At 54.8% G+C, this 13,056-nt stretch overlaps 1 protein-coding gene across 3 annotated transcripts in view; it reads right to left on the bottom strand.

Annotated features, from left to right (window-relative positions):
* LOC147882831 (Galactose oxidase/kelch repeat superfamily protein) overlaps positions 1-13,056 on the bottom strand; it is a 130,720-nt gene that overhangs the window by 95,336 nt on the left and 22,328 nt on the right. The window lies entirely within an intron of this gene.

Here is a 13,056-nt window from a genome sequence, read left to right as displayed (position 1 = left end):
TGGTGTTTCTCGAGATCCAGCGTGGCACAGCTTAGGAGGCTGGTTCGGAACTTCCTTTGGTCCGGGGGGGATGGCCTCAGAGATACCAGAGCTTGGCAGACAGTCATTCTTCCGCAGGCTGAGGGAGGCCTGGGGGCATCGATCCAGAGCTTCAAAGTCAGGCCTTGTTAGGCAAGTTAGTCATCCGCGGTTTGACCCCAGGGGGGCAGACGTGGAAGATGCTACTTCAGCAGGGGGTCGGTTCTTGTGTCCCGCGTCGAGGTGGAGAGTGGCTCCCGTCCCTCAGGTGGATCTTCACTTCCGCCCCGCTCACTCAGCCCCGTTCCCCACTCGTTCGTAGCCTCCTCATGGTTTGGAGGCGGCTCCGCCTCAGTCTCATTCAGTCCCCTCCCCGCTGTCAGGAGGAGATCGATCACCAGCCGCTTATCTGGAATGATCAGGTCAGAGATGCCGAGGGCCTTCAGTTGGGGGAGAGATCACATATCAGGTGGGATGGCTGGATGAGGGGGCCAGCCCGGTCCCTTCGAGTTTGGAGGGACACGTACAGACATTTGGAGACAGCTGATCTCGTAGACGCAGCTGGAGGTGCACGTGGAGCCCAGGCGAGACGCACGGAGATCGACGGCGCGATCCCAGCTGATTGGTTGGTTCCACCTGAGCCTCAGATCCTCATGCCTGGTGACGACCGTTGGCTGGGACAGTTCACCCCCCGTGGCATCCCACTGGTGGTCGCAGGACGTATGGATGACTCCTCTATTTCCTTCTTCGCGGTTATGGGGGATGGACGACTCCATGAGAAGCACATAGGCTGCCATGTGGGCAGTAGGTTCATCGCAATGCCATTTTGAGCCATTTTGAGCCTCCATGGTGGAAATCTGAGTACTGAGGTGCCATGTGGCTGTCAACGACTAGTGGGAGCATGAATGCGCAAGAAATACAGCCTGGAAACCAAACGATAACATGGCGTTGACGTCAGCAACTATACGGAGACCTCCATAGACAATACAAAGCTGTTTGGAGAGCATCCAGGGATTGGCAATGACTGTAACAAAGGCAGATTGCACGCGGAACAAAGGCTGAAGAGGCGACAAGTTTTGGAGGGACTATGGGCCTGGGCCAAGTATGGGTCAGGGTTAGGGTAGGACTGCCTGGGCCAGTGGCAACCTGCCACGTGGTCAATCAAGGCCAACCATGCCTCAAAAAATGTGCCCCCACAAATAAGTTTTTACAGATTGGGTGGGTTGGCTCAAACAAGCTCCAAGTCAAACAATTTCTGTTAGAAATATTTATATTTCCTAAGGAGGTGGCCAATTTTATGTAATAAGGGGCTAGGGGCACTTTTTCTCTTTATGAAGGCCTTTTACTCCTAACCTCCGTCGAGGTTGAGTTTATGGGTGAGTTAGTCACCACCATCTTTTGACCCTAGTTAGGATTCATTCTAGGGTTTTGTCTCTATGACTACCCTAGCTTTGTAGTCCATTTGTGTTGCCGCAATTTCCATCCTCTCGCGTTCTCCCGCTTCTATTTCCAGCATTTGGTATCAGAGCATGTTTCCCCACCTCTTCCCGCACCTCCCGGACCCTCAAGCCTAGTATAGGCTTTGGTAATGATGTCATTACTTTAGCGGGTGTTCATAGCAAGTGCACTTTGTTGAGATTTCTTTGCCTCTTTTTGTTTGCTCAAATGGCACAGCAAAATCCTAATGATGCGTTTCGATTGCTTACCCACAAGGGTCGGTTTGATGGCACCAACTATCCTCTTTGGAGTTTTTTAATTCGCAATTTGTTGGTTGCCAAGGGTGTCTAGGATTATGTTATAGGTGATGAGACCCATTCCGGTCCTATAGCACCAGGTACTCCTCCAACACAAGGGGGGGGGTCGTGGTGGTGGTTCGGGTCATGGGGAACAGGGACAACAAGCTGCCCCGGATGGGCAAGCACCTGCATGTATTAGTCCTGAGCAAAGGAGGTGGGATACACGTAATGCTCAAGCCTTGTCTTTTATTTCACTGAATATCAAGAGGTTTAGTGTCCCTCATATCAAGTCCTATCGAATTCCTAAAGATGCCTGGGATATTTTGGAAAATATGTATCAAGCTTGTCATGAGGCGAGTCTCATATTTGTGCAGAGAGCTTGATAGCATGCACATATATAAGGGTAACTCTATGCAGGAACTCACCAGGATTCAAGATTTGCAAGAACAACTCTTGAACATTGATGAGGTCATTCCAGGCTCCCAGCTCGTTACTATTTCTTTGATCTCCTTGCCCGAGTCTTATCTTTCTTTTCATGCGTTGATATGATAAAATTTGTAAATATTTTTTCCACTTCATGCATGCTTGTGGGTAGGCACTTACGTTTGCACATAGCCAAATAGTGATGGTCCTGGGTTTTGTGAGCACCTTTTATCAAGAGACTCTATGCTCTAATGTAAAAAATCGCTTTGAGCTTATGAATGAATTTTGCAAGGCTTTAGGTGGGAGATGATGAGATGCAGTATGGGTGCCAGGTATCCAGAGCACATGGTATCCAATGTGTCACGGTGTTAATTGTGGATGACATATGACCGTCGTAGTAGTCCTTTGCCAAGTGTCCATATTGTCATGAGTGGTGTTCTGTATTGTGGTGAAGTCATGTGAGCACTCATGTACTCCTTGGGGCTGAGTTACGTGTGGTCATGTGTGGCATGCATGCATTAAATGCCTAGCTTGAGTGTGTGTGCAAAGGGTGTGTCAAAGGTTGGGATTTGGGGGTTAATTGCCTTGGTCTAAGTTTTGGGAGACGGGGATGGGAGAGTGGTACATCGATATGCTGACGTGGCTGCAAATCAGGATGACACGCATGTTGCATGCGAGATGGCTACATGATTCTCCATGCTTTTGGATAGTGGAGTTGGCGATGGTAGATGTGTAGAGAAACGATAGGGTTTGCAGTGGAGCGATCAAAAATAGACGATACTCAGACACAACTGAAGAACGGAACTCAGAAAACATAGTGCCTGTCGATAATATGAAAAACTGAATACAAGAACCTCAAGCCGTCGTGTCTCAAGGACCGTGGTTGAGGCGAATCAGAAAGATGATTCCATGTAGAGAAACGGTAGAAAAGAGGGAGCGAAACGCAGTCCTCCGTGTAGCTCGATGATGACGAAGATGATGAAGGGATAGATCTGGAGGAGAGGAGACAGAGAATGAGTTGGGGCAGGCTTAATAGCCAGTTCAGGAGGGGCTGCAGCAAAGGATGGAGGCGGTGAGGGGCAGCTGCAGGTCCAGTCACTGAGAGTGAGGGGGTAGGGAGTGTTTTATAGGCCTGACTTAGGAGGTTGGCCAGCTGGTCGATCAATTCCTAGGTCGGTGGGCCAACCAGCTCGTCGGCCAGTTCCAGGTCGGCCAGCTGGTTGGCCGGTTCCAGGTCGACCAGCTCTAGGTTGGCCAGACCAGCTGGTCGGCCTGATTCTGGCAGCTGGTCGGCCAGCCCTGTTTGGTGCCCTTTTGTGCCTTTGATGCCCCTAAAATAGGGAGCGCTGCAAGCTGGTATGTTTGCCCCTAAAATTGGGGATTGTAGTTGCTTAACACCCCCTCTCAATTGCCAATTTGGAGGGGCAGACATTGTGTGCTTGGAGCTTCGTGTAGAGATGTCGACGGTGGTGGTGGCTATCCCTGTGAAATGCCCAAAAGATGCAATGTAAAAAATGCAGAGAAGGTCACAAGAGGAGTGCCCTTGCAAGGGAATTGTTCACTTCCTCAAGTGCCTGAGTTACACGTATGATCAGCAGAAATAAGAACACTGTGAAGCTCGAGAGAATAAGCCACCCCCTCTCACCGCCAAAAGGTGGAGGAAAGACAAAAGATAAAGAACAAATATCTCATAGCAGCACTGATAATCCAGAGATGGTGGGATTCTGCCAAAGGAAGAGGTCGTAGCTGAACAGTGAGCCAGTGTGTGTAGGCCATCTTTTAGTGGTTCTAGTGATGCCCTATAGGCCATGGTATGCGCCTTGTAGGCATAAGTGTAGGCACTTATTGTGTTAGTGCCTTCTATGCCACATAGGACACTTAGTCCTATGTGACACCTAGGACACTTAGTCCTAGGCCTAGATACAAGTACTTTGTACTTGTGTTTAGGAACCTTATCCATCAATCTCAGTTTTGACGTGACTTCTTCTTCGACTCGTCCTGTACTGCACACTCTCTCTCTCTCTCTTCGTTTAGCATCTACAGTGGTATCAGAGCAGGTATTGCTCTAGCCTTCCAGCTCTCCTCAGCCCCGAGTACTCCACTGCTCATTGGAGAGTTTTCTGCCCTGCTGGTCGACACACTCCCAGATCTGGTTCGAGGCCCTTCATCGCTATTTGCTCCGTCGTACCCAACTATGTGCTCAATAGATCACCTACACGGGCATTAAAGACTATTACACCTTATGAAGCATGGAAAGGCAGGCAGCCTTCACTTTCACACATGAAAGTTTTTGGGTCTCTTGCATATGTTCATGTACCATCTCAGCTGAGACATAAGCTTGATGACAAGGCAATCAAATGCATATTCATTGGTTACAGCCAGGAGAGCAGAGGGTATCGGTTATATCAACCAAATACTGGGAAGATTATTGTCAGTAGAGATGTGATCTTTGCTGAACATTCAGCTTCTCCTCTTGTGGACTGCAAAGCAAAGCCAGATATTGACATGTTTGATGCCTTTGAATCTTGGTTACCTCTACCATCATCAGAAGAGGATTTTGAGCAGCAACATGCGCCTCCTGCAGGCCCTCCACAAAGCAATAATCAGCCTCAACCTCATGCTGATTTGCAGGTTTCTCTTCCGGCACAAAATGATCCCATTACTCATGATGCAGTCATTGAAGAAAGAGCTGTTAATAAACAGCAAAGGCAAGTTCCCACATGGCTTCTTGATACATTGAGGGACAGCAAACAAGATCAGCCTTTTGCTGCCCAGACAAGATCAGGGAATAGACAGCATGGTCACTTTCTTGAGTTTGCACTCCTTGCTACAGCTTGCAATGAAGAGCCTTTGTGCCATAAAGATGACAGAAAAGAGTGGATGGATGCAATGAAAGCTGAGTTACAATCTATTGCCAAAAATGACACTTGGGAATTAGTAGATCTCCCATCTGGCAAGCATGCCATTGGAATGTGATGGGTCTACAAATTAAAAAGGAAATCTGATGGCAGCATAGATCGATACAAAGCTCGTCTTGTTGCAGAAGGGTATGCCCAACAACAAGGCATTGACTTTGAGGAGACATTTGCTCCCACATCCAGGATTACTACCATTCGATGTGTCATTGCCATTGCAGCCCATCATCATTGGCAAGTGCACCAACTTGACATCAAGACTGCCTTTCTTCATGGGGATCTGCAGGAAGAAGTCTATGTCACACAACCTCCTGGTTTTGAGGTTGTTAATTCTGAAAATAAGGTATGCCGGCTTAGAAAAGCCCTTTATGGTTTGAAGCAGGCACCCAGGCCATGGTATGTGCACACTTACTATCCCTTGGTTTTCAGAATAGTCCCACAGAACCCACTCTTTATTTCCGTGGGAGTGGATCTGATTTTTTAGTGCTGATTTTATATGTGGATGATATGCTTATCACGGGCCCAGATACTCAGCAAATTGCAGCTTTCAAGGCTGATTTGCAGCAGATTTTTGACATGTCAGACATGGGACAGCTCCATTATTAATTGGGCATTCAGTTTGCTCATGTTGAGGGGGGTATCATGATGTCTCAGTCCAAGTATATTGGACAGCTCCTTGATCGTTTTCAGTTTGAGAATTGCAAGCCAATCTCTACTCCAGTGGACCCTGGCTTCAAATTCTCAGCTCATGATGGGAGCCCACCATGTGATATCACTCTTTATCAGCAGGCTGTTGGATGCCTTATTTATTTATGTCACACCAAACCTGACTTGCAGTATGCAGTATCTCAGCTCAGCAGATTCATGCACATGCCCAGTTCACAGTATTGGCAGGCAGTGAAGAGAGTCTTCAGATATCTCAGAGGCACTCAGGATTTAGCCCTCTTCTATGGTGATCAGGGTTCACTTACCATGCATGCTTACACGGATAGTGACTGGGCAGGATGTTCCGACACCAGAGTGTCACATACTGGCAATTGTTTTTTGCTTGGCGATTCATGTATTTCTTGGCTCAGCAAGAAGCAACCGACAGTTGCCACGTCTAGTTGTGAGGCTGAGTACAAGGTATAAAGAAAATACTTGGAGACAAATAAAACAATACTGAAGACAATCAATGGCTGAAGAAGAAATGCCCCATGTTATACTACTAGTGAGCTCCTGCGAGCTTCCCTCCCCCCCATTGCTATCGCTACCTCCACTCCCTAGCCCCCCCCCCCCCCCCCCGCCGCGACCACCCCCGCCCCCTGCCTCTCCGCCCTCGCCTCCCGCTCGCTCTCCCCCTCACCCGCCGCCTCGCTCACCCGCCTCCCATCCCCAGCCGCCTCGCTCGCCCGCCTCCCATCCCCCGCCCCCTGCCCGCCCGCCCTCGCCCCCCGCCCGCCCTCGCTCACCCGCCCCCCTCGCTCACCCGCCTCGCTCACCCGACCCGACCCCCTCGCTCACCCGCCTCGCTCACCCCACCCGACCCCCTCGCTCTCCCGCCTTCCATCCCGCTCCCCCCGTCCCCCGCGCCTCCGCCCGCCACTCCGCCCATTCCGCCATTCCGCCCCCCCCGCCTCCATTCCGCTCCCCCCCGCTTCCATTCCGCTCCACTCGCCCATTCCGCCCCCCCGCCTCCACTCCGCTCCCCCGCCCTCCGTTTCACCCCTCCGCCCCCACCACACCAACCCCGCCCCCCCCGCCCTTCCGCGCCACCCGCCTTCCCCGCACCCTTCACCCCGCCTCGCCCCGACCCCCCCCGCCCCCTCACTTCGCTTCGCCCGCCCTTCTGCTTCACTTCTCCACCCCGCCTCCACCCTCCGCCTCCGCCACCATCCCCTCCACACCCAGGCGCCACCCTCCCGCTTCGTCTCCCCTTTTGGGGTGGCAGCCTGTTCTTCATCGGAAGCTTGCAGTTAGTCTTGGCGGTATGGCGGCCCCCTGCCCGGATCCGGAGGCCCAGTCGGACCCTCCCTCTCCAAATGCCTACCGCGTTATCCTGACAGAGCAACAATCATCTCGTGTGCAGGAGGTTGCCATTGACTTTGCCCGTACCTCTGTTTACGGTAGAGTCATTGGACACTCTCCCTCCAGATCAGCCATCAGGGACTGGCTCCAGTCCACTCTCCTGCTAGAGGATGGCCATATTGAGGAGGTGGCCCTTATGGGAAGGGGCATCTTCTGGCTCAAACTCTCCAATGAGAAAGCTGCGAGCAACCTGATTGCCGGTTCCCCCACATCGGTGGATGGAAAGATTATCATGATAGTCCCGTGGTACCGTGGATTCAGCGCAGCAGATTTTGATGTTCGGTTCCGTATACCTCGCCACCCAGTGACACTAGTTTTTCCAGGGCTTGTTGCTGAGCTGCGGCCGATTGTCAGGGACTTGGGCTCCCATTTTGGATGGGTTATGCACGACACTTTCGCCGATGCGGTGACCACGGCAGGAGCCCCCCGAGTCCGCGTGGCTATGGCAGACCCTGCGACCCTCCCTGCAGTGATCGAGATTGTGACAGATGCCGGCAGCATCACCCAGAGCATGATAGTCACCGGACAGCCAGGTCAGTGCCTGAGGTGCCACGGCTTTGGGCACTTGGCGGCTGCGTGCCCACGCTTCGCCAGCTCATCTCGACCCCCCCCCGCCCCTGCCTCCTCCGCCCCCGCCCCCGCCCCCCCCCGGACAGTCACGTCAGGAGGAGCCGAGGCAGTCGGAGCCCGGTCCAGAGTTAGTGGGTGGTTGGACCGAGGTTAGAAGGAAAAGAGGAAAGAACAAGAAGATCTCGGATAAAGGCAAGGAGGCAGAGGTTACCCTTCCGGCAGCAGCACCCCAGAGACCTGACAGGCAGCCGCCCCAGGGACCTGGGAGAGCTTCTTCGTCGACGGCAGCCCGCCCTTCACAGCCTCAGATCCCCTCTCTCCCGCTCCCCCGCCCCTTTCCACTCAGTCCCAGTCCCTTCCCCAGTTTCCCCTCCCTTCGCCCGACCCGCAGCGTCAGCCCCCGTCTCTTCCTCCTCAGTCTCCTCCTCCTCCCTCTCAGCCCCAGCTCCAGAGGCGTCCCCATCCCCCCCCTCCCTCCGCTCCCCTCGACTCCTCTACAGTGTTAGCTGCACCTTCGGCTTCCCAGCCGAGAGCAGCCCCCGCTCCGCCTCCTCCACTTGCTCCGCCAGTCGCCTCCGTGGAGTCCGAGTCGCCTACCCCTCAGCCTCCTCCCCCTCCCCCCCCGCTGGCACGACACCCGGAGTCTACACCACCACTGGAGCAGGCTTCCATGGCCGCTAGCCCCTCAGTGGCAGACTCTGATGGGTCTCAACTTCAGGAGAGAGCGCTTCCTCGAGACTTTTACAGATCTGGCCCCTGGGACTACTTGGACGTGGCCGACCTTGGGACCTTCCCGGCTTATCTCGACATCAGCATCTTCCTGCTCCGCAAAGGGGCGGATGGGAAGATTGTCGCCTTGGCCCCTAGGGATGGCCCTAGCTTCGCCTTCACGTTCCTCAGCGATGGCACCGAGACCTGGACAGACGACTCGGTTTGGGAGGCGCTCAGAGAGCAGACACACGCCCAGGTCTGTTCCTGGATAGGCCCGTCCGGTGGGCAGCTTCTCGAGACTCAGTGGTCCGAGGGCGATGTGCGCCTGCGGTGGCGTTGCGCCGCCAAACGCTTCCGACTGATTGTGATCCTCAGACCTACCCTGTCATGGCCTCTCCCCCAGGATGTCAGAGCTTGGTCCCATCAGAAACTCCGAACCTTCTATGGGATGACCACTTCAGAGATCTCGAGCTGGCTCGAGAAAGCATTTGTTCATGGCACCAAAGGCCTCTCGCCTTTGCTGAAGGTGTTGAAGGACGGGCAGGACGATCCCGTCTCCCCCTCCAAACCTTCTCATAAGCGGCAGCGCCTCCATTCCGACATGTCTGATTCTTCATCGACTTCGACCGCGAGCAGACAGTTGTTCGCAGCTCCCCATCCCTCTCCATGAGCCTACACCTCGTATCCTGGAATGTGAACGGGTTTCACTCTTCTGGCACCCGTGGTCCCAGGAAGCTCATTTTGCGACAGGAACTTCAGCCTGCAGTGATTGGTCGTTTGGATGTACTTCTGCTCCAGGAGCACAAGCTCTCTGCGGCTCATTCCCGTAGCTGCGGGAAGGTTCTCCCTGGACGTTCCTACACTTACTGGGAGCCCTCGATCGGCGCACAGGGGAGGAGTGGGGGTGTCTGTACCTCCGTGTGCGAGCAGTTAGCCCAGGGAGTTTTCGGTCATGGCACGTTGATCCCAGGCCGAGCCCTTTGGGTAGGCCTGGATTTGGAGGGATCCAAAATTGGAATACTCAACATTTACGCTCCTACAGACCTCCGATGCAGAGCCACCTTCTGGAGGACACTTGCAGGGATTCTTCCAGACATGGATTCCTAGATTGTTGGAGGTGACTTCAACAATCTGGAGACATTGGAGGACCAGCAGGGCAGAGGTCCGGAGTTCACAGGTATGGCTCAGGCAGAGCAGTCAGCTTGGGACTCCTTCATCTTTGCGACAGGAGGTAGGGACAGTTGGAGAGACCCGTCCTTCCGGCGTTGGCACGGGAGCCTGGACTTCTCTTGGGGCTTCCGCAGGGAAGGAGGCAGACTCCTGGAGAGGCTTGATAGATTCTATGTCAGTGATTGGGCCATCAGTAGAGGCGGTCAGGCGGGTATAGTTCCAGGGACGACACTTTCCGACCATGCACCGGTACTCCTCTCATTAGATTCGGCAGCCCAGACCCTTCCCCCCCGGTCATGCAGGATTCCCAATTCCATTTTCTCGAGGGAGGACGTGCGTAGCAGTATTTGCAGTCTTTGGGACAGAGATTGGGGGGAGTGCACGGATTTGGTGGACTCAGTTGCGCAGGCTCTGCAGGAGTCCAGCCAGATCTGCCAGCTAGCAGCCCTACAGGTTCGACAGGATTGGTGGAGTAGAGAGAGAGCTCTTCGGAGGGACCTCGCCTCCATTCAGCGACTCCAGCAGGGTTCCCCGGGCTCGGAGGAGCTTCGGATCCAGGCCCTTCGAGCCAGAGCCCTCCTGGAGGAGACACTCCAGCGCCGCTCAGAGTTTTCCTATCACGCCTCTCTCTCCTTCTGGGCCCGGAAGGGTGACCGGATGTGCAGGGAGTTCTTCAGGACGCATGGCCAGAGAGCTGCAGGTGATCAGCTTCGGAGTCTCAGGACAGCGGATGGTCACATCGTTACGGATCCGGGGGAGGTCCTGGAGTTGGCCACTGACTTCTACAGGACCCTCTTCCAGCAGGAGCCGCTTGCCCCTCGTGCTAGTCGTGCCCGTGAGGAGGTGTGGAGGCACATTCCATCCCTGGTCCAGCCTAGCATGCAGGCGACGTTGTTGGCGCCGTTTACCTCGGATGAGATGCTGGAGGCCTTGATGGCTATCGACGGACAGAAATGCCCAGGAGAGGATGGGCTTCCCCGAGCATTCTTCACCTCCTTCTGGGATCAGATCCATCAGCCCCTCCTTGCAGCTCTACAGGGGATTTTCAGCAGCGGTCAGATGCCAGAGAGCCTCTCTTCGGGACTGATTTGCCTCATCCCGAAGGGAGGAGATAGACAGGAGATCCGCCAGTGGCGTCCGATCACTCTCCTTACTACCGCCTACAAAATCCTCGCCAAGATGATCAGTGCCAGAGTTCGGCCTCTACTCCCAGACCTCATTCATGACACTCAGACAGGCTTTGTCCAGGATCACAGTATCCTGGATAATGTCTTCACCTTTTCAGAGGCGGCGGAGTGGGCTCAGCACAGTGGATCACACCTTGCCATTCTACTTCTCGACTTTGAGAAGGCCTACGATCGCGTGGACTGGTCCTTTTTGGAGGGGACTCTAGAGCGGCTAGGTTTCCCGGCAGGCTGGATTCAGGGTATCTCAGCTTTGTACAGGACAGCGTCTAGCAGGGTCATCATTGGAGGCAGGATGGGTGAGCGCTTTAGCTTGGAGAGATCAGTGCGTCAGGGTTGCCCCCTTGCTCCTTACCTGTTTCTTTTCTTCGCCGAGGCCATGACTTACTACCTTCGGGCGAGGTCTACCGGGATCAGGGGGGTTCGCCTTCCACTTCGGGAGGACACGGAGCTTCTAGACTCGGAGTACGCAGATGATACAGCCCTTTATGTCCAGGCTGATGAGAGGATGCTAGAGAGGGTGTGGATGGCCCTGGAGGTCTTCTGCTCGGCCGCTGGTGCGAAAATCAACTGGAACAAGTCAGTTGGTTTTCTCACAGACCCTGGGGCGTGTTCTCAGTGGGGGCGATTTCTGGGTTTCAGATGGATTCCACGGGGACAGACAGCTAGATACCTTGGCTTCCAGGTTGGCCTAGACATCACGCCAGCTCAGCAGTTTCTCCCGGTGCTAGACTCCATCCGACGGAAGCTGGCTTTCTGGAGCACTGCTAAGCTGTCTCTTGCAGGTCGTGCCCTGGTAGTTAACCAGGTCCTTCTAGCCACGGCTTGGTATGTGGCTTCCTGCTGGTGCTTCTCGAGATCCAGCGTGGCACAGCTCAGGAGGTTGGTTCGGAACTTCCTTTGGTCTGGGGAGGATGGTCTTAGAGATACCAGAGCCAGGGTTGCTTGGCAGACAGTCATTCTTCCGCAGGCTGAGGGTGGCCTGGGGGTTATCGATCCAGAGCTTCAGAGTCAGGCCTTGTTAGGCAAGCTTGTCATCCGCGGTTTGACCCCGGGGGGGCAGACGTGGAAGATGTTACTTCAGCAGGGAGTAGGCTCTTGTGTCCCGCGTCGAGGTGGAGAGTGGCTACCATCCCTCAGGTGGATCTTCACTTCCGCCCCGCTCACTCAGCCCCGTTCCCCACTCGTTCGTAGCCTCCTCATGGTTTGGAGGCGGCTCCGTCTCAGTCTCATTCAGTCCCAGCCCAGCTGTCAGGAGGAGATCGATCGCCAGCCGCTCGTCTGGAATGGGCAGGTCAGAGACGCCGAGGGCCTTCAGTTGGGGGAGAGATCACATATCAGGTGGGACGGCTGGATGAGGGGGCCAGCCCGGTCCCTTCGAGTTTGGAGGGATACGTACAGACATCTGGAGATGGCCGATCTTGCAGACGCAGCTGGAGGTGCACGCGGAGTCCAGGCGAGACGCACGGAGATCGACGGTGCGATCCCAGCCGCTTGGTTGGCTCCACCTGAGCCTCAGGTCCTCATGCCTGGAGACACCCGCTGGCTGGGACAGTTCACCCCCCGTGGCATCCCACTGGTGGTCGCAGGACGTTTGGATGACTCCTCTATCGCCTTCTTCGCGGTTTCAGGGGATGGACGACTCAGGAGAGAGGATGCGCTCATCGACCCCCTACTCCCGTGGCAGAGGGTTAGGGTCGTAGGCCTTCTGGGGAAGGTCTGGCGTACCGACCCTAGTATCGAGCAGGACCAGTTGCAGCTTTGGCGTCTTTGGCTCTGGGAGGGGCGGGCCTTGTCAGAGCTTGAGTGGGACCCAGGAGAGTGGTGGTGGCCAGAGATTGTGACAGGACATGGGCCGACTTCCTTCTTCGCTTACAGCACGACTCTGGGCAGGCGAGTTCTCGGGAGGATGCAGAGCCGCCCCCCCACCCAGCGACCTAGCTGGTACGCACAGGGTATTTCCAGGTTCTTTTTGCAGGCATTCTGGAAGGCCTTGTGGGAGAGCTGGCGGCCGCGGAAGATCTCATACTTCATGTGGCTTCTTGCCCACAAAGGTCTTCCAGTGGGGAGCTGGTTGAGGCAGATAGGCCAGGACGATTGCTGTCAGATTTGCCATGCGGATGAGGAGTCACCAAAACACTGCCTGTGGAGCTGCACGCGCGCCCAGGAAGTGTGGAGGTGGACTTTCGGGCTTCTTACTCGCGCAGCACCAGAGCTAGGAGTGATCACTTGGGGCGCGTTCTGTTGGTGCAGCACCGCACC

The sequence above is a fragment of the Dipteris shenzhenensis genome, chromosome 29 (assembly GCF_047967505.1).
Source record: "Dipteris shenzhenensis isolate YYH24624 ecotype China chromosome 29, Dip_SZ_1.0, whole genome shotgun sequence".
NCBI lineage: Eukaryota > Viridiplantae > Streptophyta > Polypodiopsida > Gleicheniales > Dipteridaceae > Dipteris > Dipteris shenzhenensis.
Note: the sequence above shows the minus strand (reverse complement) of the source record. Positions and strands in the feature narration are given on the sequence as shown.